Below are 6,535 nucleotides of genomic sequence, written 5' to 3'. Positions count from 1 at the left end.
GTGTTATTGTGTATTAGTGTGTGTTAGTCAGTGTTAGTGTGTGTGCTAGATAGTCAGTGTTAGTGTGTGTTATTATTGTGTTATATAGTCAGTGTTATTGTGTATTAGTGTGTGTTAGATAGTCAGTGTTAGTGTGTGTTATTATTGTGTTATATAGTCAGTGTTATTGTGTATTAGTGTGTGTTAGATAGTCAGTGTTAGTGTGTGTTATTATTGTGTTATATAGTCAGTGTTATTGTGTATTAGTGTGTGTGTTAGATAGTCAGTGTTAGTGTGTGTTATTATTGTGTTATATAGTCAGTGTTATTGTGTATTAGTGTGTGTGTTAGATAGTCAGTGTTAGTGTGTGTTATTTTTGTGTTATATAGTCAGTGTTATTGTGTATTAGTGTGTGTTAGATAGTCAGTGTTAGTGTGTGTTATTATTGTGTTATATAGTCAGTGTTATTGTGTATTAGTGTGTGTTAGATAGTCAGTGTTAGTGTGTGTTATTATTGTGTTATATAGTCAGTGTTATTGTGTATTAGTGTGTGTGTTAGATAGTCAGTGTTAGTGTGTGTTATTATTGTGTTATATAGTCAGTGTTATTGTGTATTAGTGTGTGTGTTAGATAGTCAGTGTTAGTGTGTGTTATTATTGTGTTATATAGTCAGTGTTATTGTGTATTAGTGTGTGTTAGATAGTCAGTGTTAGTGTGTGTTATTATTGTGTTATATAGTCAGTGTTATTGTGTATTAGTGTGTGTTAGATAGTCAGTGTTAGTGTGTGTTATTATTGTGTTATATAGTCAGTGTTATTGTGTATTAGTGTGTGTTAGATAGTCAGTGTTAGTGTGTGTTATTATTGTGTTATATAGTCAGTGTTATTGTGTATTAGTGTGTGTGTTAGATAGTCAGTGTTAGTGTGTGTTATTATTGTGTTATATAGTCAGTGTTATTGTGTATTAGTGTGTGTGTTAGATAGTCAGTGTTAGTGTGTGTTATTATTGTGTTATATAGTCAGTGTTATTGTGTATTAGTGTGTGTTAGATAGTCAGTGTTAGTGTGTGTTATTATTGTGTTATATAGTCAGTGTTATTGTGTATTAGTGTGTGTTAGATAGTCAGTGTTAGTGTGTGTTATTATTGTGTTATATAGTCAGTGTTATTGTGTATTAGTGTGAGTTAGATAGTCAGTGTTAGTGTGTTATTATTGTGTTATATAGTCAGTGTTATTGTGTATTAGTGTGTGTGTTAGATAGTCAGTGTTAGTGTGTGTTATTATTGTGTTATATAGTCAGTGTTATTGTGTATTAGTGTGTGTTAGATAGTCAGTGTTAGTGTGTGTTATTATTGTGTTATATAGTCAGTGTTATTGTGTATTAGTGTGTGTTAGATAGTCAGTGTTAGTGTGTGTTATTATTGTGTTATATAGTCAGTGTTATTGTGTATTAGTGTGTGTGTTAGATAGTCAGTGTTAGTGTGTGTTATTATTGTGTTATATAGTCAGTGTTATTGTGTATTAGTGTGTGTTAGATAGTCAGTGTTAGTGTGTGTTATTATTGTGTTATATAGTCAGTGTTATTGTGTATTAGTGTGTGTGTTATATAGTCAGTGTTAGTGTGTGTTATTATTGTGTTATATAGTCAGTGTTATTGTGTATTAGTGTGTGTTAGATAGTCAGTGTTAGTGTGTGTTATTATTGTGTTATATAGTCAGTGTTATTGTGTATTAGTGTGTGTTAGATAGTCAGTGTTAGTGTGTGTTATTATTGTGTTATATAGTCAGTGTTATTGTGTATTAGTGTGTGTGTTAGATAGTCAGTGTTAGTGTGTGTTATTATTGTGTTATATAGTCAGTGTTATTGTGTATTAGTGTGTGTTAGATAGTCAGTGTTAGTGTGTGTTATTATTGTGTTATATAGTCAGTGTTATTGTGTATTAGTGTGTGTTAGTCAGTGTTAGTGTGTGTTATTATTGTGTTATATAGTCAGTGTTATTGTGTATTAGTGTGTGTGTTAGATAGTCAGTGTTAGTGTGTGTTATTATTGTGTTATATAGTCAGTGTTATTGTGTATTAGTGTGTGTGTTAGATAGTCAGTGTTAGTGTGTGTTATTATTGTGTTATATAGTCAGTGTTATTGTGTATTAGTGTGTGTTAGATAGTCAGTGTTAGTGTGTGTTATTATTGTGTTATATAGTCAGTGTTATTGTGTATTAGTGTGTGTTAGTCAGTGTTAGTGTGTGTTATTATTGTGTTATATAGTCAGTGTTATTGTGTATTAGTGTGTGTTAGATAGTCAGTGTTAGTGTGTGTTATTATTGTGTTATATAGTCAGTGTTATTGTGTATTAGTGTGTGTTAGATAGTCAGTGTTAGTGTGTGTTATTATTGTGTTATATAGTCAGTGTTATTGTGTATTAGTGTGTGTTAGTCAGTGTTAGTGTGTGTGTTATATAGTCAGTGTTAGTGTGTGTTATTATTGTGTTATATAGTCAGTGTTATTGTGTATTAGTGTGTGTGTTATATAGTCAGTGTTAGTGTGTGTTATTATTGTGTTATATAGTCAGTGTTATTGTGTATTAGTGTGTGTTAGATAGTCAGTGTTAGTGTGTGTTATTATTGTGTTATATAGTCAGTGTTATTGTGTATTAGTGTGTGTGTTAGATAGTCAGTGTTAGTGTGTTATTTTTGTGTTATATAGTCAGTGTTATTGTGTATTAGTGTGTGTGTTAGATAGTCAGTGTTAGTGTGTGTTATTATTGTGTTATATAGTCAGTGTTATTGTGTATTAGTGTGTGTTAGATAGTCAGTGTTAGTGTGTGTTATTATTGTGTTATATAGTCAGTGTTATTGTGTATTAGTGTGTGTTAGATAGTCAGTGTTAGTGTGTGTTATTTTTGTGTTATATAGTCAGTGTTATTGTGTATTAGTGTGTGTTAGATAGTCAGTGTTAGTGTGTGTTATTATTGTGTTATATAGTCAGTGTTATTGTGTATTAGTGTGTGTTAGATAGTCAGTGTTAGTGTGTGTTATTATTGTGTTATATAGTCAGTGTTATTGTGTATTAGTGTGTGTTAGATAGTCAGTGTTAGTGTGTGTTATTATTGTGTTATATAGTCAGTGTTATTGTGTATTAGTGTGTGTGTTAGATAGTCAGTGTTAGTGTGTGTTATTATTGTGTTATATAGTCAGTGTTATTGTGTATTAGTGTGTGTTAGATAGTCAGTGTTAGTGTGTGTTATTATTGTGTTATATAGTCAGTGTTATTGTGTATTAGTGTGTGTGTTAGATAGTCAGTGTTAGTGTGTGTTATTATTGTGTTATATAGTCAGTGTTATTGTGTATTAGTGTGTGTTAGATAGTCAGTGTTAGTGTGTGTTATTATTGTGTTATATAGTCAGTGTTATTGTGTATTAGTGTGTGTGTTAGATAGTCAGTGTTAGTGTGTGTTATTATTGTGTTATATAGTCAGTGTTATTGTGTATTAGTGTGTGTTAGATAGTCAGTGTTAGTGTGTGTTATTATTGTGTTATATAGTCAGTGTTATTGTGTATTAGTGTGTGTTAGATAGTCAGTGTTAGTGTGTGTTATTATTGTGTTATATAGTCAGTGTTATTGTGTATTAGTGTGTGTTATTATTGTGTTATTGTGTTATATACTGTGTTATATAGTCAGTGTTATTGTGTATTAGTGTGTGTGTTAGATAGTCAGTGTTAGTGTGTGTTATTATTGTGTTATATAGTCAGTGTTATTGTGTATTAGTGTGTGTTAGATAGTCAGTGTTAGTGTGTGTTATTATTGTGTTATATAGTCAGTGTTATTGTGTATTAGTGTGTGTGTTAGATAGTCAGTGTTAGTGTGTTATTATTGTGTTATATAGTCAGTGTTATTGTGTATTAGTGTGTGTGTTAGAGTACGTTAGTGTGTTATTATTGTGTTATATAGTCAGTGTTATTGTGTATTAGTGTGTGTGTTAGATAGTCAGTGTTAGTGTGTGTTATTTTTGTGTTATATAGTCAGTGTTATTGTGTATTAGTGTGTGTTATTATTGTGTTATTGTGTTATATACTGTGTTATATAGTCAGTGTTATTGTGTATTAGTGTGTGTGTTAGAGTGCGTTAGTGTGTGTTATTATTGTGTTATATAGTCAGTGTTATTGTGTATTAGTGTGTGTGTTAGATAGTCAGTGTTAGTGTGTGTTATTATTGTGTTATATAGTCAGTGTTATTGTGTATTAGTGTGTGTGTTAGATAGTCAGTGTTAGTGTGTGTTATTATTGTGTTATATAGTCAGTGTTATTGTGTATTAGTGTGTGTGTTAGATAGTCAGTGTTAGTGTGTGTTATTATTGTGTTATATAGTCAGTGTTATTGTGTATTAGTGTGTGTGTTAGATAGTCAGTGTTAGTGTGTGTTATTATTGTGTTATATAGTCAGTGTTATTGTGTATTAGTGTGTGTGTTAGATAGTCAGTGTTAGTGTGTGTTATTATTGTGTTATATAGTCAGTGTTATTGTGTATTAGTGTGTGTTAGATAGTCAGTGTTAGTGTGTGTTATTATTGTGTTATATAGTCAGTGTTATTGTGTATTAGTGTGTGTGTTAGATAGTCAGTGTTAGTGTGTGTTATTATTGTGTTATATAGTCAGTGTTATTGTGTATTAGTGTGTGTTAGATAGTCAGTGTTAGTGTGTGTTATTATTGTGTTATATAGTCAGTGTTATTGTGTATTAGTGTGTGTTAGATAGTCAGTGTTAGTGTGTGTTATTATTGTGTTATATAGTCAGTGTTATTGTGTATTAGTGTGTGTGTTAGATAGTCAGTGTTAGTGTGTTATTTTTGTGTTATATAGTCAGTGTTATTGTGTATTAGTGTGTGTGTTAGATAGTCAGTGTTAGTGTGTGTTATTTTTGTGTTATATAGTCAGTGTTATTGTGTATTAGTGTGTGTGTTAGATAGTCAGTGTTAGTGTGTGTTATTATTGTGTTATATAGTCAGTGTTATTGTGTATTAGTGTGTGTGTTAGATAGTCAGTGTTAGTGTGTTATTTTTGTGTTATATAGTCAGTGTTATTGTGTATTAGTGTGTGTGTTAGATAGTCAGTGTTAGTGTGTGTTATTTTTGTGTTATATAGTCAGTGTTATTGTGTATTAGTGTGTGTTAGATAGTCAGTGTTAGTGTGTGTTATTATTGTGTTATATAGTCAGTGTTATTGTGTATTAGTGTGTGTGTTAGATAGTCAGTGTTAGTGTGTGTTATTATTGTGTTATATAGTCAGTGTTATTGTGTATTAGTGTGTGTTATATAGTCAGTGTTAGTGTGTGTTATTATTGTGTTATATAGTCAGTGTTATTGTGTATTAGTGTGTGTTAGATAGTCAGTGTTAGTGTGTGTTATTATTGTGTTATATAGTCAGTGTTATTGTGTATTAGTGTGTGTTAGATAGTCAGTGTTAGTGTGTGTTATTATTGTGTTATATAGTCAGTGTTATTGTGTATTAGTGTGTGTGTTAGATAGTCAGTGTTAGTGTGTGTTATTATTGTGTTATATAGTCAGTGTTATTGTGTATTAGTGTGTGTGTTAGATAGTCAGTGTTAGTGTGTGTTATTATTGTGTTATATAGTCAGTGTTATTGTGTATTAGTGTGTGTTAGATAGTCAGTGTTAGTGTGTGTTATTATTGTGTTATATAGTCAGTGTTATTGTGTATTAGTGTGTGTGTTAGATAGTCAGTGTTAGTGTGTGTTATTATTGTGTTATATAGTCAGTGTTATTGTGTATTAGTGTGTGTGTTAGATAGTCAGTGTTAGTGTGTGTTATTATTGTGTTATATAGTCAGTGTTATTGTGTATTAGTGTGTGTTAGATAGTCAGTGTTAGTGTGTGTTATTATTGTGTTATATAGTCAGTGTTATTGTGTATTAGTGTGTGTTAGATAGTCAGTGTTAGTGTGTGTTATTTTTGTGTTATATAGTCAGTGTTATTGTGTATTAGTGTGTGTGTTAGATAGTCAGTGTTAGTGTGTGTTATTATTGTGTTATATAGTCAGTGTTATTGTGTATTAGTGTGTGTTAGATAGTCAGTGTTAGTGTGTGTTATTATTGTGTTATATAGTCAGTGTTATTGTGTATTAGTGTGTGTGTTAGATAGTCAGTGTTAGTGTGTGTTATTATTGTGTTATATAGTCAGTGTTATTGTGTATTAGTGTGTGTGTTAGATAGTCAGTGTTAGTGTGTGTTATTATTGTGTTATATAGTCAGTGTTATTGTGTATTAGTGTGTGTGTTAGATAGTCAGTGTTAGTGTGTGTTATTATTGTGTTATATAGTCAGTGTTATTGTGTATTAGTGTGTGTGTTAGATAGTCAGTGTTAGTGTGTGTTATTATTGTGTTATATAGTCAGTGTTATTGTGTATTAGTGTGTGTTAGATAGTCAGTGTTAGTGTGTGTTATTATTGTGTTATATAGTCAGTGTTATTGTGTATTAGTGTGTGTTAGATAGTCAGTGTTAGTGTGTGTTATTATTGTGTTATATAGTCAGTGTTATTGTGTATTAGTGTGT

This window comes from Hemibagrus wyckioides, linkage group LG28, assembly GCF_019097595.1.
Source record: "Hemibagrus wyckioides isolate EC202008001 linkage group LG28, SWU_Hwy_1.0, whole genome shotgun sequence".
NCBI classification, from domain to species: domain Eukaryota; kingdom Metazoa; phylum Chordata; class Actinopteri; order Siluriformes; family Bagridae; genus Hemibagrus; species Hemibagrus wyckioides.
Note: the sequence above shows the minus strand (reverse complement) of the source record.